This window comes from Phascolarctos cinereus, unplaced genomic scaffold (assembly GCF_003287225.1).
Source record: "Phascolarctos cinereus isolate Bilbo 61053 unplaced genomic scaffold, phaCin_HiC Scaffold_7;HRSCAF=346, whole genome shotgun sequence".
Lineage (NCBI taxonomy): Eukaryota > Metazoa > Chordata > Mammalia > Diprotodontia > Phascolarctidae > Phascolarctos > Phascolarctos cinereus.
Window position 1 is genome coordinate 14,423,872 of NW_027556180.1, and position 26,853 is coordinate 14,450,724.

A 26,853-nucleotide genomic window follows, 5' to 3' on the forward strand; every position below is an offset into this window, starting at 1 on the left:
TGAAAAGAGAGTGGCACCATTGAGAGAAACAGGGAAGTTAGACAGAGGAGTATATTTGGGGAAGGTGATGGGGAATTGATTTTTGTACAATTTGAAGGGCTTTTGAGTTAACCTGGTAAAGCTATCCATCAGGTCATTGGAAATATGGAACTAAAGCTTTGGGGAGAATTGGGGGGCATCATCATAGAAATGACCTTTGAAGTTATAAGAATGATGAAAATATCAGGGAAGAGAGTATAGAGCTAGAACAAAAGTGACCCAAGGTCAGAAATTTGGAGGAAAGTTACATTTAAAGCCTAGCTGTGCTAGACTCTAACAAAACAGATAGATTGATAGATTAATCAACAGATTAATAGAAAATTGATAGATAAATAGGACAGGATAGACAGATAATGGTGGTGATAATGATGATGATGATTGTGGAGAGATAGATGGATAGGCAGATAGATACATATATACATAGGTACATGGGTAGATAGATACACGGAGGGGTGGACTGATATATAGATGATGGATAGATATGTAGGACAGAATAGACAGATAGATAATGATGATAGACAAATGATAGACATAAAGATAGATAGAAAAAAAGATAAATAGATATGAAACATTTTACCTTCAAGATACACTTTACTGAACAAGATAAATGTATCTATATAATGATAGACAGACTATAGGTAAGGACTGGTCTATGATTTCATTGATGAAGGAAACTTCCATATGAGAAAACTCTGTTTTACAGGATGTAAAACAAATATTAAGTGGTTTGGGGAGGAAAGGCAGTTGAAGCTATGAGGATGAGGAAAGGCTTCATGTTAGATCACAGAGATCAGATGCTCAAGTAAGTCTAGGAGGATGAAGACAGAAAACATTCATTGGAGGTAACAATAAGTAAATCATGAATAGAGACAGCTTAGCTTAGTGGATGGAGAGCTGACCTCAAAATGAGTAATATATGAATTCAAGTCCTGCCTGTGGCCCATATAGGCTGGGACCCCTTGGAAAGTCACTTAATTTCTCAGAGCCGCCCCATAACTCACCAAGACCATAGGTTACTAAGCAAATGCAAATCTACATTAGCAGAATTATTTTCCTTGCCAAGTGTTCCCTATGCCTATCAAATCAAAAGTCCAGCCCTGCCCTCTTCCCCCCAAGAGGTCATTAATAATATTCAAAAAAGATAATCCCTTAGCAGGGTAGGGACAGAAGCCAGATTTTGTGGGAATGAACAAGGTGGTGAGAAAATATGTATTGAATATAGATTATTCTCTAGAACTTTGGCAGCAAATATGAGGGGTAAGAGAGGGGGATTCATTGGTGAGTCAAAGGAAAGATTTTGGACATTCTAGGAGCTGTCTGGGCACATTTGTTTGTTAAAAGGGGAGGATATGATAGAGAAGGAGAGATTAAAATTTTGTGTTTCTCCTTCATTCTCGAAGAGGACCATGACATCAGAGAGATGATGACATGACTTGCAATTGACTTTGATTTGAATGAAGGAGGGTTGTGCAAGGTCACCAACCTCACTTTTTCCTCCAGAGCCATCTGGGTCCAGTGGCCAGATATTAATCAGGATGACTGGAGATGCCCCATGATGCAATGGGAGACCCTTGCCCTTTTAAGCTAAAGTCTTTTCAGGTTCTCACTTTGAGTGAGGTAATGCACATTCAGTGAATAAACCTCTTTAAGAAGCAAGTCAAGAGATGGCTCCTTTAATTAAAAAAAATCAAAGTGGGAGGGGAAGATCCTCAGGGTTGATGGCCAAAAAAGAAACAGTTACTATTTATATCTACTATGAGCAAGGAGGGCCCAAAAAATAACCATGAAGTGGTGCTTGGACAGGGACGAATTGTTGTCCAATCTATGAGCTCCAGAGTGAATTGAGTTCAAGATTTGATCTTTGAGAAAGAAATTTAGCCAGTAAACCCCAGAGAGGAGAGAGAAGGGAGAAGGAGAAGGAGAAGGAGAAGGAGAAGGAGAAGGAGAAGGAGAAGGAGAAGGAGAAGGAGAGGGACAGGGACAAGGACAGGGAGAAAGGACGACAAGCTGAGTTACCCGACAGGAACTGGCCAAGTGGATCACCATTCAGGCAGCTTGGACTATTCACAGGTTGTGTTTGCCCTTCATTCTTGAAGAGGACCATGACATCAAGGAGATGATGACATGACTTGCAATTGACTTTGATTTGAGTGAGGGAGGGCTGTGCGAGGTTACCAGCCTCACTTTCTCCTCCAGAGCCATCTGGGTGCAGTGCCTAGATATTCTTCAGAAAGATGGGAGATGGCCCAGCAATTAAAATGTGGAAGAAAACTAGATGATTGAAGATAGGTGACTTTGGAGAGCTAGGAAACATTTGGTTTTAGGACAAAGATGAAAAAGTTAGTTTCATGGAGGGGAAAGGAGAGGACAGGGAAGGACACCAAGAGATTTGGAAGTATGAAGAATAGAATTAATGGATTCAGACTAAGGAAAATAAATGTTACTAAGAAAGAGTTGAAACCTAAGGCAAGCGATGGGTTAGTAAGAGAGTACCTGCTACCTTCAATGTATTTAACACCTTGAGCTTAGACCCATGGGCAGGTACAAAATTTGGATTGGGTCAAAAGTTCATACTTAAGGACCTAGAAGGCCACATGTGGCCTTAAGGCAGCAGATTCCCCACCTTTGGTTAGACAAATGGCATTTCAAGGTAGTAAAGAGCCAGTTGTTATCATGTATTGCTGCTGGTGGTTCTGGAAAGATTGCAAAGAAGAGCAGAGGTATTTGTAAAGCAAATGCTCTCAATCTCCAAAAACAGAAGTCAACCAACTATAGGCTGGAAATATTCCTAACTCTTGGTTCTGGAGCCAAATAGAACCTTTCTAACCCATCTTGCACATGAGAGCCTTCAAATACTTGTAGGTGTCCCCCCACTGAGCCTTCTCTAGAAGGTCTTTCAAGTCATCCTTATATGAAATTATTACCCTTCTCTAGAGAAGTTCTAGCCTGGTGCCTGGACCTGAACCTAGTTCACCAGATGCTCTCCAAGCAGGGCAGAGCAAGGCACCTCTATCACCTCCCATCATTCTAGACTTTATGCCTATCTTGGGCCTGAAGATTTTCTCTCACCTCAGGCCCCGGGTATGACTGTAATCAGGTTACTATCAATGCAGCACATGGGAAAAGGGAAACAAAGAGAAATGATGTGTTTTGTTCACTTCCAGAAGTAATATGTGGGTAGAACTTGGTTCCCTGGAGCTATGGTGTACCAGATGGAAGACTGTGAACACATGAGGGAATCCAATGTCAAAATCAGCTTGGTTCACTTCAATTATTCAATGCCCTTTGATTTAATTATGGAGGATCATCCTTTATTAACAGAAAGTATAATCCCTTTATTACCCAGTGGAAGGTCTATACAGTAAAAGTGATTACCCAAAGGATAAGCAGTCAAAGGACATAAGCAGTTTTTTAAAAGGAGAGATGTAAATTATTAACAACCATATAAAAAAGTGGTCCAAATCATTAACAATAAAATAAATCAAGACAATAGTAAAATATCATGTTATTATTGACAAACTGGCAAAATGGCAGAAGAGATATAATGGAATCAGTAAATGCTGGGGCTTGTGAGAAGACAGGCACATTGAAGCACCAATAGTGGCACTATGAATTGGTCCAACTGTTCTGGGAACCTATTTAGAATCCTAAGCTATGGTGGACACGCTTTAATCGAACTGGCCAGTAGACCATAAGCTTCTTGCCATTCCCACCAAGTCAAATAATCTATCTGTAAATAATTGAAAATTATGTCCCCAGTAATGTATAATTGGAGGGAGAGAGAGAGAGAGAGAGAGAGAGGGAGAGGAAAGAGAGAGAGAGAGAGAGAGAGAGAGAAGAGAGGAGAGAGAGAGAGAGAGAGAGAGGAGGAGAGAGAGGGAGAGAGAGAGGAGAGAGAGAGAGAGGAGAGAGAGAGAGAGAGGAGAGAGAGAGACAGAGAGAGGGAGAGAGAGAGAGGGAGAGAGAGAGAGAGAGAGAGAGGGAGAGAGAGAGAGAGAGAGGAGAGAGAGAGAGAGAGAGAGAGAGAGAGAGGAGAGAGAGAGAGAGAGAGAGAGGGAGAGAGAGGGGAGAGAGAGAGAGAGAGAGAGAGAGAGAGAGAGAGAGAGAGAGAGAAATCAATCCTAGGAGAAAAATGAGGACAGTCCCAATGGAGCTTGAACAGCTGCAGTTCTACTGGGAGAGGAAAACCAATGAGTTTTTCAGATTGTGCAGGTTCAAGGTGAATTGAGAGTTTTGGAATATTAGCCTTCTAAAATGACTTTATCTTTTGGACAGGAAGTTTAACGACCCAAATGAGCTAGTTGAGTCCCTTAGATTTTTGTTCAAGTAAAGTTCAAGTTAAGTTTTTGTTCAAAGTCTTCTTCAAGTATTTCTCATCATATGTATGTATGTGTGTGTGTGTGTGTGTGTGTGTGTGTATATACACACACACACATATGTATGCCTATGTATATATGTGTGTATGTGTGTGTATGTATGTATATATGTGTGTGTATGTGTGTATATATACATATATATGTATATATATTTGCATGTGGGTGGTGGTGGTGGTGGAAATAAAGATTGTCCCATACCCAATATCCATATACACTGGGTGCCAATTGAGACCTTGTTGACTGCTCATGGGAAAATCTTGGAATGAGCTCTGCTTAAGTTTTATTCAAGAGATTTCCTTAGAGCTAAACCCACCATAAGGGCATGAGTCAAAGAATCAGTCAACAAGTAAACCTTTACGAAGTGCCTATTATGTGTCATGCATTGCACTAAGCACTGGGGTTAGAAAAAGAAGCAAAAGACAGGTCCTGCCCTCAAGTTGCTTATAATCTAATGGATAGAAACACAAACAAAACATTGAGTGCCAGCCACCAAGATCAAGCCTGACTTGTGTGGCACCATGTCCTTAAGTGACATTGGGCAAGGGTTACATTTATTTACTTATCTCTGAACAAGTTACATGTCCCAGTAAAATGGAAGCTTCTTGGTGGCAAAGACTGTATGTCTTTTGTATCTGCATCCTAAGTGCCTAGTTAATTGATTGATAGAAAAAATATAAACCATTGTTGTTCTTGTTAGGCCCATTGTTATCCCAACAACAGAAATTAATTTCACAGTCAGCGTAGACCTTAAAAGTAGTTAAAACTATTTTGTTATTACCAAAAAAAAAAGAATTATATAGACCTGTAAACATTTAATAATAATATAATAAACATAAATTAATACTACAGTTGATATTAATTTGTACATATGTTCAATGAGTAAGATGTTATTCCTACTAAATTAGATTCAAGGTATATGGAGATTATACAATGACATATCTTATGAAGTGACCACAAACATTCCTTTGAACTCTACGCATTCACTTGGGCAGCTTTCAGGTTTTCTGGAGCTTGTTTTTGAATTTGTGTTTGATATTGATCACTCTTACTTTATTTTTTCAATTTCCTATTACCTACCAGTTGGGTTTCTCTGACTTAGCATTGGAGGATGAGGAAAAGATGGGAGGGGCTAATAATAACTAGCGGCATTCATTTTGTCCCTTGTGAGTTACTCTGAGACATGATTTAGTGGGAAGGGCACTAAAGCAAACAGCAAAAGAGAGGGTTTTCAGTTATCTATATATTTAGATACTCATCCCTCCCCATCCTGTTCTCCCCACTTCCTGTACACTCCCACTGGACCATTCATTGCTTCTTCCTCTCCCTTTGTTCCTTAGAGGAGCAGAGCAATCATAGAATCTCAGAGACCATTTAGTCCAGCCTCTCACATGCCAACCATCTATCCCCTGGTTGCTAGTGTTATCTCCCCACCTAGTTTGTACTTACTTTTTCTATATTTTCTTTCTTTCTTTCTTTCTTTCTTTCTTTCTTTCTTTCTTTCTTTCTTTCTTTCTTTCTTTCTTTCTTTCTATCTATCTATCTATTTATCTATCTATCTATCCATCCATCCATCCATCCATCTATCTATCCATCTATCTCTTTCTATCTCCTAACTGTCTGCCGGTCTGTCTGTCTATCTATCTATTTATCTATCTATCAAGCTACTCTACCACTTCCCTCCCCTGTGGCAGATATGGTATGAAATGCACGCAACTGAATCAATTATGTATCCTTGCTTGATACCCTTCCCATGCTATTGTTAAGTAACCCTCCTTTTCATTAAAAATCAGATAATCGATGAGTATCTAATTTCATTCCAGTTCAGAAACTGGACCTGAGTCAGACCAAGTCCAGTGTACTGGCATAAAGTAGATGCTTCATTGATGTGCAGCTGGCTAATTGACCAACATACTTAGGGATAACAAAGTTTACTGTAGGACAGGATGTCCCCAGATAAGAACTTGGAGACTCAACAAAGCCCAAAACAATTAAGTTAAACTAACCACTTTTGCTATTAAAAAAATAAAATAAAGGTAAAACCAAAATAAACAATGTACCTCCAAGTCTTTCAAGGAAGAGAAATACTGAATACTGTCTTGTCAGTCCTAAAATAACCAATTCATTTTTACCTTAAGTTCCTCTGAATCATGAAGCATTGTCATGATTTCATGTATATATAATATATATATATTATATATATATATATATATATAATTATTATTATCAATTATTCTATATATATATATATAATTATTATCAATTATTCTACCAAGATCTCATAGCTCCAAATAACTGATAAAACTCTAATACCAACTGTCAATAGTTACATTTACAAATAATGATGGTAATGATAAATGAGCTATAAGAATTTTATTGTCAAGAAAAATGATAGGCAAATGAATTTAAAGAAAGTATAGTTCAGGGATAATTGAAATGTGACATTCCCAACTGGCCATATGGCAGATCCTATTGAGCTGATTTTCTCTCTGATGACAACTAATTAATCAATACCTCTGGATACAGCCTTATGTGCAACTTTGTGTTCCATAGAGTCACTAGATATGTGAGGTCCCAAAGGCAAAAGGCAGTACTGATCATATTTCAAGAATACCAGGAATGATGGAATCTGCCCGAAATTCCTATGCCTACATTATACTTTTCCAAGCCTGAATAATCACCCACGTCAATATATATTTGTTGAGATACTGGATTTTGAGCAGGAAGAAAACTTAGAAGCCAATTAGTCCAACCAACTTCTTTTTTACAGAAGAAGAAACTAAAGGTGTAACGGAGGAAATGACTCCCCCAAGATCACACACATAGCAAGCACAGCCTGGATTCAAATCCAAGTTCTTTGCGTCTAGGTGGCATAGAGGATAGAGTGCTGGGCCTGGAGTCAGGAAGGCTACAGAATTAGAATCCAACCTCAGATAATGATTAGCTATGTGACCCTGTGCAAGTCACTCAATTGTCATCTGCCTCAGTTTACTCAACTGTAAAATGGAGATAATAATACTTACCTCTCAGGATTGTTGGGAGTATCAAACGAGATAATATTTGTACAGTGCTTAGCACATAATAGGTACTTCATAAATGCTAGCGTCCCTCCTTTCTTACTTCAAATGCAAATATATGGCCCCTGTATTTTTACAAAAGGCTTTCCATTATCTCATTTGAGCTTTACCTTATAGCCTTATAAGATAGGTACTAGAGTCAAGAAATACTTATTAATCACCTACTATGCACCAGAACTGTGCTAAGCTCTTGGAATTCAACCATAAAAAAGGAGGGGCGCAAAAATATGCCTCTGCCCACAAGGAGTTTACAATCTAATAATAATCCTCACAACAACAAGGAAATGAAGGCATAAAGAGCATAAAGTATTTGCCCAATGTCACACAGCTAGAAATATGTGATATAGGCTTCAAAGTGTGGCTTCATGACTTCAGATCCAGTATTTTAACCACTAGAAATATTTCTTGCCTTTCTTTTCCAGTTCTTAGTATAGTCTCTGGCACATAGTAGGAACTTCATAAATACTTGTTGACTGATGAACAAATTTACCCCTCTTGATGCACTGAGACAAGTAAATCCTTTCTTGGTAGTATAGATTCTAAATGAAATTCAGCCATCAGAACAATCATTGTCAGCTAGAAGACAGTTCTATTGGAAAGATGTGTAAGAAGAGTTGGACTTGTGAGGAATCTCAAACAGTACATCAGCCTTTCCTAAGTGTAAGTGAGGTAAGAGAGCATTCCAAACTAAAGGAGACATTTGAACAAAGCACCAGTCCCTTCGGCAAAAGTACTGTTCCATTTAACTTGGCCAAAATAGGAAATGAAGGGATGAGGCTGGAAGTTGATCTCAACCAATTATTAGCTGTGTGATCCTGAGAAAGTCCCTCATCTTTTCTTATCCCATTTCCTCTTCTATAAAATGGGAATAATAAAAACGCATCTCACAGAATTGTTGTGAGAATCTAATAAAATAATATACATAAAGACCTTAAAACCTTATTTGAAATGGTAGTTCTTGATAGGTCACAAAAACAACTTCCTAATTTCCCAAATCAATTGCCTTTCTCATGTCTCATTTGCCTTGACTTCTGTACAGTGACACAGTGACAACCTACTGTTTCTTCAAATTCTTCCTTTTTAAGGGTTTCTTCAACATGGAAATAAACAATGGAAGGAGCATTGACTTGACCAATAGGACTTAAGTTGAATTGATGCCTCTGCTGCTACTATCTGTGTGACCCTGGGCAAATGTCTAATCTCTGAGGGTCTCAGTTTTCTTGTCTAAAATATAAAGGGGTTAAACTAGAAAGCTTCTCATATCTCTTCCAGTTTTAAGTTTATGATCCTATAAGCTCATTGGGGATTTCCTCTTCTCAGCCTGCTCCTTCATCTCTTCCTCAGACTTCACCCAAAGTTATAATTAGAGTAAGTAGAATTTTGTCATTCAGGGCTGAAATTTAGCAGACATTATCAAGTAGAAGCAGCTGAAGTGAGCACCTACTTAGTAAGGATAATTAGTAAAAATAGGAAGTTACCCTTCTGAATTATGCAAATAAAATGACTAGAATGACCAGTTTCCTCTACCAAAAGAAAGATTCCAAATACACCAAAATATCAATAGCAGCACTTTTGTGATTGGTAAAAAATAAATGGAAACAAAGTGGATGCTTATCAATTGGGTAATGGCTAAACAAATTGGACTATATGAATGGAATGGAATAGTACTGCACTATAAGAAATGATGAATATACTAGAAGCATGAAAAAAATCAATGCAAGCATAGTCAAGAAAACAGTTTATATAATTATTGCAGTGACAGAAATGAAAATAATGACCACAAAATAATCAAAACTGAGTATTGTTGAAATATAAAGAACAAGGTTGGTCCTAAAGGTGAGAAGACAAAACAGTTGCCCCCACTTCTTTGCAGAGTTTAAGGTCCATGAGTGTGGAATACTTCATGAAGCATCAGATTTTTTTTTTAATGTGTTAACTGGCTTGGGAAGATGGAAGAGCAAAGGCAGGGACTTGCCCAAGCTCTCCAAAACTCCCCTCCAAACACCTTTAAAATTATTTAAACAAATTCTGGGGTGACAGAACCCACAAAAGAATAAGGGGAAACAATTTTCCAGTCCATGTTAACTTAGAAGGTCAGCAAGAAAGGTCTGTCACAGCAGGGTGAGAATGGAGTACAATCCAGTGCGGGCCACCCCCCAGCAAATCACTAGCAGGCCTTGGGGACAGCTTAATTAGTGGTGGCAGCAGTGGCTCCTAGAATTCTCAGCCTGCAGATGGTAAGAAGATTGGACAACTGGTATAAAGAAGATTAAAGGAATCCCTTTTCTGGCACTGGGTGCAGAGCTCTGCTCTATTGCTCATACATGGATTGAGGTTGAAGTCGCAGGTCTCTGTCCCAGGGCAAGGAGGAGCAGGAGCACACTGGAGCTTATGGGGCAGGGGAGCAGGGGCCCTGGGCAAAGGTCCAGGGCAGAAAAAGTGCTTATGGCTGCTCACAGACCAAGCCTAGGCCAGGAGAGCAGTGACCACACCTCTCCTTAGATCATACCACTTTGGAAGAACTGCAAACTTACAGACCCTCAGAACTAGCTCTGAAAACAGCTGCACAAAAAACCTAAAGATCGGAACAGTGCCCCCTTTACCCTGGGAGCAGAGTCCAATTTAAACATGAGATTAAAAGTCAAGAAATTGGTCAGAAAAAATGAACAAACAATAACAAAAAAAGACCCTGACCACAGAAAGTTACCATGATGACAAATTTCTCCATTTGCTATAACAGATGGTTACACATATGGATGGTCGGTGCTTGCTGGTAGAGAACTTTTGTTTTCTTGGCATTAGTTGTTAGGCCAAAATACAACCTCAGAAGACAACAAAGGAAAAATTGCTGTATCCAAAGGCCAAAAGGGGAAAAAATGAATGGTCTCATGCCCCAAAAGAATTCAGGGAAGATCCCAAAAAGGGCTTTAAAAATCAAAAAAGAAAGATAAAGGTAAAATTGGAAAAAGAAACAAAAGTAAATCATGAAGAAAGAGTCAAAATCTTGGCAAAGGAGGCACACACACACACAAAAAATAGTGAAGAAAATAACACCTTTAAAAATGTAATAAGCCAAATGAGAATCAAAAATCCGCTGAAGAGAAGAACTTCTTAAAAAAGCAGAGTTAGCCAAATGGAAAAGGGGTTACAAATGCTCACTAAAGAAAATAATTCCTTAAAAATTAGAATTAGGCAAATGGAAGCTAATAACTCTATGAGACATCAAGAAACAATAAAACAAAATCAAAAGAATGAAAAAAAAATGTGAACTATCCCATTGAAAAAAAACAACTTAGTAGGAAAAAAGATTGAGAAGAGATAATTTAAGAATTATTGGACCACCTGAAAGCCATAAGCAGATAGATAGATAGATAGATAGATAGATAGATAGATAGATAGATAGATGAATATTTTTTTAAAAAGATCCTAAGCATCATCTTTTGAGAAGTTATCAAAGAAAATTTCCCTGATATTCTAGAGCCAGAGGGCAAAAGAGAAATTGAATCAGCAATCACCTCCTAAAAGAGATCCTAAAATGAAAACTCCCAGTCATATTATAGTCAAATCCCAGAGCAACCAGGTCAAGGAGAAAATATTGCAATATTGCAAACAATCAGAAAGAAACAATTCCAACATCATAGAGCCATAGTCAGGATAACAAAAGATTTAACAAGTTTCATATTAGAAGATCAAAGGACTTGGAGTATGATATTCCAGATGACAAAAGAACTAGAATTACAACCAAGAATAACCTATCCAGCAAAACAGTATAATCCAGTGGGGGGAAATAGACAACTAATGAGAGGACTTTCAAGCATTCATGATGAAAAGGCCAGACTTAAATAGAAAATTGAATTTCAAATACAAGACTCAAGAGATGTATAAAAAGGTAAAGAGGAAAGAAAAATCCTAAGGGATTCAATAGTTTAAACTATTTACATTCTTACATGGGAAAAGGATACTTGTAACTCCTATAAACTTTCTCATTATTAAGGGAGTTAGAAAGAATATCAACAGACAGAGGGAATGGGTATGAGTTGAATATGATGAGATGATATCTACACAAATAAAATTAAGAGGTGAGAAAGAGGAATGTGCTCAGAGAAGGGGAAAGGGAGAAGTAGAATAAGGTAAATTATCTCACACAGTTGGTTAGTTGTTGCCTTCATTCTCAAAGGGGAAAAAAATGACATTACCACATTAGGGTCAAGGTACAGTGTGTCTGACTGTGGCTTATCAGACTAATGTGAACTCAGAAAGCTCTACCACAGAGTGGGCACAAATAGTCCATATGACCTTTATAGTGGCAATGTCTCTAAATCTCACTTTACATTTGAGCTACTGCAATTCTGCTTTGCTCATATAACTCATCACCTTCTTTGATGTGGGCATGCCATGCTGCTTGGTTTTGTGACAGGGTCTCTCATATCTCACAATTGATTCCAAAGCTCTTCAGAGAGACCTTGAGAGTATCCTTGTACCACTTCTGATCTCCATATGAGCACTTGCATTGTGTGAGTGCCACATAAAATCGTCTTTCAGGCAAACATGTATTCGGCACTTGAACAACATGACCAGTCCATCAGAGTTGCGCTCTCCACAATAGAGTCTGAATACTTAGCAGTCCATCTCAAGAAAAGACCTCAGTGTCCAGTACCTTATCTTACCAGGTGATCTTCAGAATCTTCCTAAGACAATTCAGATAGAAGTGATTCAGTTTCCTGGCAGCACTGTTATGCTGTTGAGGTTTCAAAGGCATACAACAATGAAGTCAGCACAATAGCTTTGTAGACCTTCAGTTTGGTAGGAGTCTAATACCTCTTCTCTCACACACTTTCCTTCAGAGCCTCCCAAACACTAAGCTAGCTCTAGCAATGTGTGCATCAACCTCATCACGTATGTGAACATCCCTGGAAAGTATACTTCCAAGGTAAATGAACTTATCCACAGCATTCAAAATTTCTCCATTTGCTATAACAGATGGTTACACATATGGATGGTCGGTGCTTGCTGGTAGAGAACTTTCATTTTCTTGGCGTTAGTTGTTAGGCCAAAATTAGCACAAGTAGCGGAGAATCTATTCATACTTTGTTGCATCTTGGCCTTAGAAGCTGCATCAAGTGAACAATCATATGTGGGCAAAAAGTCGTATACCGACTTTCCCTCCACTTGAGTCTTGGCTTGTAGCCTTTTTAAGTAAAATAACTTAACATCAGTGTGGTAACTAACCTTGTTGCCATGCTATGCCTCATTGAAGGCATATGACAACGTTGCTGAACACATGCTAAAAGGCACGGAAAGGCATGGGAGAAAGCACACAGCCCTACTTCACTTGTTGACTTGGAAAGTGAGAGAACATCACCCATTAACCAGAACCCATGCAAGCAGGCTGTCATGAAACTGAATAATATTGATGAACTTCTCCAGGCGACTGATTTTTGCCCTGATTTTCCACAAGACCTCATGACTCACGGTACCAAAAGCCTTGGTCTGATCAACAAACATTGTGTACAGACCACTGTTCCATTCTACTCCTTGCATTTCTAAATTATCTCAAATAAAAGAGGCATGAAAGCTTTTACAGTGAAGTAGAAGATGAGGAATGTGAAGGGAAGTGCTTGAATCTTACTCTCATCAGAATTGGCTCAAAGAGGGAATAACAAATACATTCAGCTGCATATAGAACTCTATCTTACCCTACAAGAAAGTAGGACGGAAAGGAGATAAGAGAAGTACGTGCAGTGGCCTTTTGAAGGGAGGATAGATTGGGAAACGCAGTAAGAAGCTAAACACTTCTGAGTATGGGCTGAGTGAAAGGAGAGAGAGAGAGTAAGGTGAAAAGTGTGAAAAATAGGATGGAAGGAAATATACAGTTAATCATTACTGTGAAAAAAAATTTACACTAAGTTTTCCTGATAAAGACCTCATTTCTGAAAAATATAGACAACTGAGTCAAATTATAAAAAATAAGAGCTTTTCCCCAACTGATAAATGGTCAAAGGATATGAATAGGCCAGTTTCAGATGAAGTAATCAGAGATATCTACAGTCATATAAAGAAAATGCTCTAATGACTATTGAATAGAGAAATGCAAATAAAACAATTCTGCAGTACCACTCCACATCCATGAAATTGGCTAATATTACAGAAAAGGAAAATAACAAATATTGGAGGGGATGTGGGAAAATTGAGACATCAATGCCCTATTGAGAGAGATGCAAACTTATTCCACCATTTTGGAGGCAATTTGTAACTATGCCTAAAGGGCTATAAAACCATGCAAACCATTTGACCTACATATTGCTAGGTCTGTATCCCAAAGAGACAAAAAGTGAGCTATATGTGCAAAAATATTCATGGCAGCTCTTTTTGTAGTGGCAAAGAACTGGAAATTAAGGGGATGCCCATCAGTTAGGGAATGGCTGAATAAACTGTGTTGTAAGATTATGATAGGATACTATCATACTATAAGAAATGACAAGCAGGATGCTCTCTGAAAAACCTGGAAAGATTGGCATAAACTGATGCAAAATAAAATGAGCAGACTTGGGAAAATATTGTGCACAATAACTCCAATATTATACACTGATCAACTCTGAATGACTTAGCTATTCTGAGAAATATGATGATCCAAGACAATTCCAAAGGACCCATGATGAAAAATGTTATCCACCTCCAGAGAAAAAACTGATGGAATCTGAATGCAAATTGAAGGATACTTTTTTATTTAATTGTCTTGTTTGGCTGGTTTTTGGTTTGTGTTTTCTTTCATATCATGACTAATATGAAAATATGTTTTGCATGACTCCACCTATATAATCTGCATCAAGTTTCTTGCCTTCTCAATGAGGGGCAAGGGGAGAGAGAGGATTTAGAACTCAAAATTTTAAAAAAAAAGAATGTCAAAAATTGTTTTTACATGTAACTGTGGAAAATATTAAATATATTTAAATGTGTTCATTGGTTTTACTATTTTTTTTTTCTTTCCAAAAATTCTTTGTCACAAGGAATCATCTCAGAAAGGGGAGGAAAGATGATACAGGGAGAAATCTAAAAAAAAAAAAGAGAATCTATTATTAAAAAAAAAAAGAAACTACCAGATGTCTGCTTCCTCCCCACCCCACACTAGATGAGCCTTTTTGGTTTGCCTAATCCTAATCTTTCTCCCAATGATGCCTTCCCCAGCAGTAACTCTCCAATATTCCAGGTTCTCCTTCTCCTTAACTTCTTCCCCCTATAAGATGGTACCCTGGCATTTCTTCCCAGGCAGGCTTTAGATTCCAAATTCCCAATTCTTTCTTCCTGAATTCCCGCCTGAATTTATCTCACAAAGATGATCTGAGAGTACCTTTCCTGCTACTCCTCCCAGCATGCGTTTTGCCACACTTGTTTCAGATCTCTCAGTTATTACTTATGATGTGTCTATACTTCTTTCCTGATGACATCTGACAGATTTCAGTGCTTGGAGTCCTTTTTTCCCTCCTCCTTGAAAGGTGATATCTACTCTCATGGATTTACCTCTTACCTCTGTGAAGATGGTTCTCAAATCTAATTTTCCATCATTCACCTAAGTTTTAGTCTCTATCTGCTCTGGATATTTCCATTTGGATGTCTTCTTACCATATCAAACTTAACATGTCAGAATTTCCTCCCCGACATCAGCTTCCTCCCATCCCCAATTTCTACATTTCTATCTAGGGGCTGTTACTATCCTCCCAATCAACAGGGTTCAAAAAACTTAGGTTCATGGGACCATAGACTTAGGTTTGTAGGAGTCTTAGGGGCAAAGTCTGTTTTGTAGATGAGGAAATTAAGATCCAAATAGTTTCGTGTGTGACCTTGAAAAATGTCAGACAAATAGTTATTGTTATAGACAAATAGTATATTGTTATAGGATTCGGATTAGAGTATTCTGGACTCCAAATCCATTACTGTATCCAGTATGTCATTCTTCCCTTTCAATGTCCTCTTTCTCTCAAGGAACTGAAGAGGCAAAATCTATGTACATGAAAAGCTAATGATCAAAGGAAATATTATTGAGTGTCAGGTAAGTCATAGAGATGAAAAATAATTATTGAAATAATGAAGAATTCACTAAGGGCTAGAATGGCCAGAGAAAGCTTCACAAAGGACATGGGAATTCAGTGAGAACCTAGCAAGCACCATGGTGCAGTGGAAAGAAAGATGGTCTTAGAACCATGAAGACCTATGTTTCATTTTTGTCTTTGATACATACTGGTTGTGTGACCCTGAACAAGTCTCTTAACTTCTCAGTGTCCCAGACAACTAAGATGATAAATGGCAGAGTAGGGCTCAACAAGTCTCATTAGAGCACTCTGGAGTTCCCAACACCCACAAAATCACAGGTCTACTCCTCTTCTTCTTGAAGGACTACCAAACAACATTCCTGACCATTATCTGTATAATGGTGGAGAAACCTACTCAGCTGGGGTCCTTCCTTCCCCAAGTCCACTTGATTAAATGAAATGATGTCATGGGCGGGTAACAGACACTAGGAAGTGTTAAGAGTAAAGACATAGTGAGGCACTGGATTCCCAAACCACATGGTATGACACAAACTTGCCAATTCTCTTTGTTTACACTGATGTTCTTACAGGTCCCCATAGTCCTCAACATCATGTTTCATAAGACAATGAAGAAATACTTTGGGTCAGTATGTCATGATAGCCTCCAGTTTTTATCTGCTTGAAGACAGCTGACATGCTTTCCATGGGTATATTGAGGAATTCAGCTTTTCAAGAAAAGACAAGGCACGCACGCTAAATTTCTGGGACATCAAAGCTCCTGGGGCATGAGAACACATAATGGGTTTTTATCCTGCTTCTATTTAATCTAGAAGATCTGGGGAGCTCATTTTAGAGTCCAGCTTTGTACTTTGGATCTTGGGTTTTGAGTGTATTTGTTTTCTAAATACAGTAAGTGGTATTGGCAAATGTTCACAGATAGGAAAGGAAATGAGTGACCTGGAGGATTGATTATAAACCTCCTAAAAGGAAGTCTCAGTCAGAAAGGCTATACAAGTGTGACTGGGTCTGTCACCATCAGTGATTCTATTGAGGCCTTGCTGAAGATGGCTTTGTGAAAGCATAAAGAAATCCACATTCTTTCACAACTGCAAAATCCAGGTCATCCCACCGGGAAAGTGAGGAATGTGGCTTTGGCTGAAACCCTTTAGCTATGTTATCCATATGTTTAGAACCATGTATATTTAGAAAGCAGAAGTAGGTCTTTCAGGAGGAGTTGGAGGAGATCCTTACAAAAAAACCCAAAAAACACTGGATAAAATAAAGTTTTTAGAAAATTAGTGCTATTATCTAGGGAAAGGAAAAATACTATTTTTCTGAAGAATAAAACACAAGATGCCAAGTATAATAGCAGACCTTATACCCATCAGGCCATGTTTTATACACTTATGTATTATCTAAGGACTCATACACACATGCGCGCACACACACACACACACACACACACACACACCACACACACACCACTTTCCTTTCCATATCCTAGTGATACAATCTTTTCTGTTAAAAGAAGATGACAGATGGAAAGGACTCTATCCACAGCACAGGCCACTAGTAATGAAATAAACTCATTGTTGTTCAGTCATTTCAGTCAGGTCCAACTCTTTGTGACTCCACTTAGGGTTTTCTTGGCAAAGATGGAGTGGTTTGCCATTTCCTTCTCCAGCTCACTTTACAGATGACAAAACTATGGCAAAGAAGGTTAAGTGACTTGATCAGGGTCACACAACTTATAAGTGTCTGAGGCTGGATTTTAACTTAGGAAGATGAATTTTCCTGACTTCAGGCCCAGCACTATCCACTGTGCCACCTAGCTCCCCAAAATAAACTCTACCAGGTAACAAACGTATTTAGTTTTTACTGATCATCTTCTTTTGGAGTACTTGAATATTAGCATGAACCTATGGGGTGCAGAACAGGTGATGAGTATGGAACTAATAATGTGTTTAGAGAGGCTCTGGTCCATGCAGTCCCTGACAGATTGTTATTAAAATCTGCATTCTAATTCATGTAAACTGACTTATTTGCTGTCTCAGCAGAGCTATCTCCATGGATGCATGTGACTTGTTAGCATTCCTTAAATGCCCAGCTTATTAATATGCAACTCATATTTGGAAGGTAACTCTGGAAGGAGGCTATAAAAGGGGTTTTGGTAAAGCCTGGGTCTCCTGCTACATATTCTCTCCCCATCCTGCTGAAATCTTATATGGATTTTGACATTCTGGGTTCTCATATTCAGTGACTCATTCTCACATTTTGTTTTGTCCACATTGCTTCAGTGACTCCTGCCATCCAGACAAACACAATTATTATTCTGAGTCTCACACCTGCACATAGCAATTAATGTCCATCCTCTTCTATTTGCAGTAAAAATGAATGCATTTGAAATCTTATATTAACTACCAGAGTGAAGTACATAAAGATAAAAAAAAGTATTAGGGCAATATTTATTATAAAGTGCTAGCAAATTTTAATGCCATGCTGTTGCTAGGCAAAGGGAGAATGGGGAAACAAGGTGAGGTGAAAACTACACAATGTGTAGCTAAATCCTTCCTAAAGTATATCGGAGGGAAAGGTTCGATGTGATGATTTGGCATTTAGCACCTGGAAGTTTGTGTTTATACTGGATAATGCCATGTTAAAATGTTTATTTCTTGGGGTTGCATGATAATGAAACGATTGTGTAGCTCAATATGTGTCCTCTAGAGAGTGGATAGGGGGAGCTAGTTTTAAAATGTTTTGGAATTGCTTATAAATTGGTTTTAAAGAGAGCTTGCTATTCTCTCTGTATTTATTCTCATAATACTTTACTGAACTCCCAGCAATATTCTAAGATTCCTTTGCTGGAGATATTTTAAGATGTAGACATAGAGATTCATCAGTGCTTAATAAGATAGTCCATTTTTAAATCAATTTCTTTAACCCAGAACCTTGGACAGGAAAATTAACTGAAGTGGCCAGCAGTAATTTCTGACCTCCTTTATTGTGCTTTTTCTTCTGTTAAGACAGCACCATTCTCACCATATCTATAACTTTTTACAATGCTTGGTTTATGATTCAAGGCTATTTCCAATAAAGAGTCCAAATATTGCCCTTGAGACTCTCACCCTGAGCATCTTTGCTGATCCTGTTGGATCAGTCTTCGTGCTTTTTCATTGCTTATAATAAAAAAAAAATACATTGCACTGTTTACTTGTAGAGTCAAGCAGGGGACCATATAGCCAAAGGGAGAAGGAATTAGAGAGAATCTGTAGTCGAACTCTCTTATTGTAAAGAAGAGAAAGCTGAGCAATCCAGAGAAGGTCTTTCCTATATTCTTTTTTTTCTGTGGCATTAGCCAGTGTGACAAGTGCATTTAGTGTTTGGCCATGTTTTAGATGATGATGATGATGATGGTGGTGGTGATGGTGATGATGGTGATGATGATGGTGGTGGTGATGGTGATGATGATGATGATGATGGTGGTGGTGATGGTGATGATGATGATGATGATGGTGGTGGTGATGGTGATGATGATGATGGTGGTGGTGATGGTGGTGATGGTGATGATGGTGATGGTGATGATGATGATGATGATGATGGTGGTGGTGATGGTGGTGATGGTGATGATGATGATGGTGATGGTGGTGGTGATGATTGTGATGGTGATGATGATGATGATGATGTGGTGGTGGTGATGGTGGTGATGGTGATGATGATGATGGTGATGGTGGTGGTGATGGTGATGATGATGATGATAGTTTTGGGTCCATATATGTGGCAGTTCTTTCAATGTTGTCATGAAATTTTACCATTTTTTTTTTATCATACATACTTCTATAGAGTCATCTTTATAAATTCTGTGCTAGTGGTCTCAAGGGAAGGGACAAACTGGCTTCCTGTCCTTTTTATCATCATTGTGGAGCTGTCAATTCACATTTGGCCAGCTAGCAAAGTTGTAACTAGAAACGTTGGCAACTGGGGAAAGCTGTTTTCAAATTAAGCCAAAAAAGTGTTTGTCAAGCACTTATGATGTACCAGATAATATACTCAAGGCTGGGAGTATAATGGAAGGCAAAAATAGGCCATGCTCTCCAGAAGTTCACTATCTAATGGGAGAGATGACAAGGAAACTGGGAAGTTCAAAGGAGATATTCAGAAGAAATTAGAATAATCTTCCTCAAGGAGGACAGTTTCAGTTGTGATTTGTATTATAAAAACTTAGCACATAGCAGGCTTTACATACTTACTGATCTGATTGGTTGAAATATGGTTACATGTTGATATGAAGGATGCTAAAAGACAGGTTTATATGGGTGCATATGCATATGCACACATTATATTCCCATAGAAAAGCAATTGGATACACCTATAACGAATACGTGTGTATGTGTCTGTGTGTCTGTGTGTCTGGTGTAATGTACATCCATCCATCCATCTGTCCATGTATCCTTGAGTAAGAGATACGTGGGCTCAAGACCAACTTCTGACACATATTGGTTGTACCTCTGGAGGTCACTTAAGCTCTCAGTGCCCCACGTAATGCTACAAGACTGAAGTTGCCAAGCAACTGTTTGCCAGTCTACATTGGTAGAAAGAGGTTATTCACTGGCAATTCTCTTCTTAAATGAAATCACAAATCTGATCAAAATATACACATACATAAACATATACTTACAGATACAAGACACATATATATTAGATATATTTATGTATGTTTTATGTTTACATGTATATGTAATTTGTTAGATAAGTCTCAGTACAGCAGTAATGAAGTTAAAGTAGAACAAGTCTATGACCCTGTGGTCTTGGAAGGATACTGCTCATGGAGCATCTTGTAAGGTGGGAGCTGTTACCCTGGGAATGATGTTCTCTTTCTCAATTTCCCTCTGAGAACACCACCTTGTGTAGCCACTCTTAATTCTAGCTTTCTGTCTCTGGTGATGTGACAAGATTTGAATCAGTTGAAGTTCTAGAACAGGCATCACAGTCCAGTTGACCCTATACCAAGAAAGAAAGAAAGAAAGAAAGAAAGAAAGAAAGAAAGAAAGAAAGAAAGAAAGAAAGAAAGAAAGAAAGAGCGAGCCTGAACAATTAATTTCCCTAGGCTAATAGAGAGATCAAGATAAGTAGATAGGTAGATGATAGATAGATAGATAGATAATTAGATATCTATATGAACATATGAATACATACATAGATTGAGCATTTATTAAGGGCTTACTGTGTGCCAGATCCTGTACCACATGGAGAGGATATAGAAATAAGCACGGAAAATAGCCCTTGTCCTATAGTTCTTACAAAAGCCTTGGCAGCACCCATTTGTTCCTTCTAGACTTTGTGTTTGACCTACTTGTTGACACAATGCTTCTGAAGCAGAGTTGTTGGGGTTTTTTTTGGAGGGGGGCTAGGCAATGGGGTTAGGTGACTTGCCCAGGGTCACACAGCTAGTAAGTATCAAATGTCTGAGGTCACATTTGAACTCAGGTCCTCCTGACTCCAGGGTGAATGATCTATCCACTGTGCCACCTAGCTGCCCCATTTCTGAAACAATCTTACTGGACTAACTATGATCAGTGAGTTTAGTGAACTTCTGGTGGTAGGTACTAGTCATTTATGGAGGGATAAGGCAAGGAAATACCCAGGTTGGATTTGTCCATTAGCAAAATTGAATATTTGAAGATTAAAATGCAGATGAGAATGTATAACTGGATCCCAATTAGTGCAAAAAATAAATTTCCTTATCTTGTCATGTTCTTTGAATATACATTGCTATATCCATTGTGTGGGAGCCAGTTACCATATTTTACATAATTATAACTTCAAATAGTGTGAAGTCACATACACATGACCACTTTATAGGATTTGTTATTCACATGAATGAGGACTTAGCTTCATAAGCTAGGGATTGGGTATATCACAAACCTGGCCTTTTAATTACCTGATACATTGTCGAAGGACAAGCTTAGGTATGTTTTGAGAGATTTTATGATCATATTGCCAATGGAGTGATGAAATTTTTGGTCACAGCCACTCTTGAAGACAAAGCATGAAATTGTAGAAGGATTGAACTCTAAGATAGTGGAGGGAGAATTCACACTGATACATGAAATTACACATCCTTGAAGAATGAAAGTAAATATGCACCCCTGTACTTAGAGATAATCTTATTTCAGCTGTGTAAAATATAATGTTTTACCAAGTTGCCCATCTCAATTTAAACCAATCTGATTTCTTCTGACCTAAATAAAAATCAGCATTCTGTGATATTCATTGAGCATCAGCTGTTACTTGTTCTAGTTGAATGATGGAAAAAAATGACCATTTGGGAAGGCTTCCTTTAAAAGAATCCGTTCACTTGTTAATGCCATCACCACTGCATAACTTTTTTTCTTCTTCTAAGAGTGTGGGCAATAGAAGTTTCAGCTGAAAGACCTTCTAACAGCCCCTGCATTCAAGGTTAAAGAAATATGCTACCACCTGGCCAAACTAAGCATACAAACAATTGGCCCAGAAGGTGAAATCAAAGGGTTCAACTGGATATGAAATGGCCCCAGATTATCCAAAACATAATGGTGTGAAGAGTAGAAATTAGGCCATTCAAAATGTAATAAAATTAAACTGGAAGTATTCCAACTCGGCTGTGAAGAGCAAATGATGATAAGAGAAGGAAAATGGATGGAAAATTGCCCAGTGTGAGTGGAATATACGATTGGGATTCACAGTGTGTTTTCAAACAGATTAATGCTAAGCTAGGTCAGTTTTCTTCAGTTAGCCCTTATCATATGTTATCATTTCTTCCTTCAGGGTAATCAGTTTATATGGTTTGCAATATATTAGTTTATGCTGTAATCCAAATAAAAAAGGGGGCTTTTCATGATTGCAACTATCCCAGGAGTTTATTATCCAATTAAGGAGCCCATCCCTTGACTTCAGATAGACTTGGAACATTTCTGTTTCTTGTTTCATTCAAGTGTTTTGAGTGATGTTAAAGTTAAAGAAGAAGAATTGTCTTAAAAATGGTCCTATTTAACATTTCTCATCATTGTGAAGCCATGAGTCATTCATTCACCAGGTGACATTGGACAAATCACTTCATATCATTCATGTCATCAAAGCAATAGCCAGAGGACATAAGAAATGAATTCAGTCAGTTCATTATTTTGACTGTGGCATTCCAATTTTTTTTCACTTAATTATCAAATTGTGTTGTCATTAATATTGATGCTGCTCAAAAATAAACTATTTTAAAGAGAAGATCATAGCTTTTGAGCAGGAAAGAGCCTCTGAGATCAGAGTCCAACCCCTCTTCGTATGAGCCTCATTTACACTTGGATGCAAAAACACAGGGTGTCACTGATCAAAGCAGTGTTCACAGCTAGGTCTCCTGATTCTAGATCCAGAATTCTTTCCATTGACTACATGAAGCATGGATAGTATAAGCTAATCTAATATTGCCCAAATCAATTGTACAATGAAAAAAAATGTTTGTCAGGCATGAATCCACTGTAAAACTTTTTACCAATAGAAACAAATGCTATAATAATAATGATAATGATAATAACTAAGGATAGTTATCATCATGATCATGACAATGATAATAACATAGGAATCTTCAGGAGTCAACTCAAATCCTACCTTCAACAAGAGACCTTTCCTATTCCTCTCTTTTGCTAGTTCCTTCCTACTGAGATTGCTTCCAATTTATACAATATATACTGTTTATGTGTATAATATTTTGTGTATTGCCTCACCTTTAGGAATGTAGGCTCCTTGTGGGCATCGCTTTTGTATTACCAACACTTAATCTGGCACCAGGCACATCATACAGACTTAATAAATAATGGGTGATAATGAGAAAGATCATATTTAAGCACAAATGGGTGATTAAATTGGCGTTTTCAGTAGCTAAGAATTTTCAGGAGTACTTCTGGCTAAAAAAAAAAAATTTTAAAAGAAATAACCTAAACATCCTTTCTGCATTTATTTTTCATCATTAGAGCAAAAGCAACCGTTACATTCCTAATTTGTGCATGTTTTTCTTCCTCCTTCTTGAACAGAATGGAAGATTACCTTGTGAAAACTGAATGAAGTTCTGCAAAACGCAAGTACGTTGGGTGACTGCAAAATCTACCTTTCCACACTTTTTTTTCATTTCCAAAAGTATTTAAATTTATAAAAGACTTTACATTCATTAGATCACTTGAGTCCCACAACTTCAGTGAGTATTCAAGAATTACTATCCCCATTTTACACATGAGGAAACTCAGGTTCAGAGAAGTTAAAAGAATTTCCCTGTGATCATAAAATTAATAACTGGGTGAGGTAGGATTTGAATCCTGGTCTTCCTGACTCCCACTGTAAATCTCTATCAGCTAGTCCATGTAAGAGGAAAATTTTATACGCAGATTTTTTTTTTTTGGCCTTTGAGGCTAGCTATCTATCCACTATTCCAACCTGCATTCTCTTGCACATGTACATTTTAAAATATATTCTGGGCAGCTAGGTGGCATGTTGTATAGAGTGCCAAGCCTGGAGTCAGGAAGACTAATCCTTCTGAGTTCAAATCTGGCTTCAGACACTTCCTAGCTTTTGTGGTCCTTGGCAAGTTACTCAACTCGTTTGCCTCAGTTTCCTCATCTATGAAATGGGCTGGAGAAGGAAATGAAAAACCACTTCTGTGCCAAGAAAACCCCAAATGAGATTACAAAGAGTCAGACATGACTGAAAACTACTAAAACAACAAACAAATTCTAGATTCAAAATGACATAGATATAAACATACTTCTAAGTGTGACTGCCTTTTCTATCACAGTAGCACTAAGTCCAAAATGAATGTTGAAAAAAAGCTATTCAAGTTGGCAGTTTAAAAGATAGGTTGAGAAAATAATTTCACATAAAATACTTTTCTCTATGGAGCCAGAGAAAGGGTAGGTGTCTTGTGTGTAATCTGTGAAGATTCATGAGGAACTTGTGGAGAAGAAGGTGATGCAGTCATAAGTTATGTATTAGAGCAAAACCTTCTAAAGAGAATTTCAGAGTTTGTGAAGATTGACAAGTATTTTGGAGAGTGTTACTTGCGATCACAAGAGTAAAGGGAAAGATGAAAGGCCTAACCCTGAAGAAAAATATTAAGATTATTCCAAATGTGTAGTCAGTCTCGGGAGTGACTTTAATGGTATAAGGCAGCGTTTTCAGACAAGTGAAAAGACCTCTATTATTATATTGAGGACTATGACTTTGGTCATAGACAGTCATGAATGTTGATGTATTTATCTTTTTACATATTTCATTCATTAATAAACATATATGTTTAGTAATTTAATATTTATTTAATTATGGATAAGGATAATTACTCTCAGGAGAGGTTCTGCTTTCATTAAATAATAGTCAACTAACTAGGGTGGGGTATTCACACTAATTAATTAATGAAAAGATTGCAAGTTCTTAATGCAAAATACATTTTTACCGCATGTACCTAGATTACTACACAAATGAAGAGGATAAAATTAAATACGTAGTAACAAAACAGGTGTCAGGCAGAGGTTAGATATCCTATCAGACCACAGACACATTGAACCTTGCTCCATGTGAAGATCATGGCATTCCCTCCTCCCCAAACATATGGCATATGGGTGTGTGACCAAATACAGGCATGCATGTATAGCATATGTTTTCATAGTCATACATGTATATGCATGTATTGTATAAAAAGGTAGCTTGGAGAGTAGATTGTTAACTGGTAAGAAATCCTTATAAGGATTCAAGACGTGCTTTTGACACATACCAGCTATGAGACGCTGGGAAGCCAAGGAGCCTTTTGAGGCATCAGACAGCTCTCAGACTACTGGCTTCCCTGGCTCTCTTGAAGTCCCAGCTAAACTCCCTTTTTCTACAGGAAACCTTCCCCACCCCCTCCTACTCTGCTGCCTTCCCTCTGGCGAACACTTGCACTTTGTCCTGTCTATGGCTTGCTGGGACCTAGTCGTTCATTTATCATCTCCCCCATTAGATTGGGGGCTACTTGGGGTCTGTTCCCTCTTTTTGTTATTCCCAACGAATAGCATGGTGCCTGGAACATAGCAGGCACTTAATGACTGACTGTGAGTTGCGGAGCACGTGCATTGATGGAAGGACTTTTCTCTCTGTGAGTTTCTTCTTACATCACTGAGATTATGGTCTAGTCTAAATTGTCTGTGCATGATGTGACACCCAGACACACAGACACATACACACATAAATATGTACATTCCATGTGTATGGGTATATAGACACATACATATATACACATGCATGTATGAAAATGTATGTTTATGTGCATGCTTAATACCATGTAATGAGCTCTGATATGGACAAAACTGAATTTGAAATGCTTCTGGAATATTTAGTTGATTTTTTTTTTGTATCTGGTGATAGTTTCTTCAATAGCAATAATGAATTGAGAAGAGGGACGGGTTTGACAGAAAAGGTAATAAGTTCTACCATGAACATGTTGAACTTGAGGTGTCTATGAGACCTTCAGGTTTAAAGGTCAAGTAGTCACTTGTTGATATGTGATGACATGCAACTCAAGAGAGAGATTACCTATGAGACATTTTGAACTTGATGTCCCACAAACTGTACTCAATGTGCTGTAGTTATTGTTATTCAGGCATTTTTAATTGTGTCTGACTCCTCTTGACCCCATTTGGGGTTTTCTTGGCAGAGAGACTGGAGTGGCTTACCATTTCCTTCTCTAGCTCATTTTATAGACAAGGAAACTGAGGTAAATAGGATTAAGTGACTTGCCCAGGGTCACATAGCTAGTAAGTATCTGAAGCAAGATTTAAACTCAGAAAGATGAGTGACTCCAGGCTGGGTGCTCCATTCATTGCACCACTTGACTGCCTCCCGTACGCTGTAGGCACTTCTATAATTGAGGTAGCATATTGGATTGTTTCAATAGTCTTTCATTTGGTCTCCCTGCCTCCAGTATTTTCCCTTTCCTGTCCACCCGCTAACCAAAATGATCTTCCTAAAGATTAGAGCTGACTAGGCCAACCTCTTACTCAGTAATCTCCAGGGCTTCCCCATTATTTCTAAAATGAAACATAAACTCTTCTTCGGGGCATTTAAATCCCCATATAACCTGGGCCTTTCCATCCTCCTCCTCTTCTGCTACATGACTTCCTTCTATACACGCTACAATCCATAGTGGTCCACCTGTTCTTCACACGGTGCTCCATCTCACAGATAGCCTTTGCACCGGCTATGACCCTCCCGAAAAGCTCTTCCAACCACCTTCCACCTCCTAAAATTCCTGGTAGCCTTCAAAACTCGGCCCATGCATATAATAGAAAA

General features: G+C 38.1%; 1 long non-coding RNA gene across 1 annotated transcript in view; it reads left to right on the forward strand.

Moving 5' to 3' along the window:
• LOC144454776 (uncharacterized) overlaps nucleotides 1-26,853 on the forward strand; it is a 190,977-nt gene that overhangs the window by 39,703 nt on the left and 124,421 nt on the right. The window contains exon 2 of the long non-coding RNA XR_013483308.1: nucleotides 23,574-23,621. This is a non-coding gene — a long non-coding RNA (uncharacterized LOC144454776). The remainder of the gene's footprint in view (nucleotides 1-23,573; nucleotides 23,622-26,853) is intronic.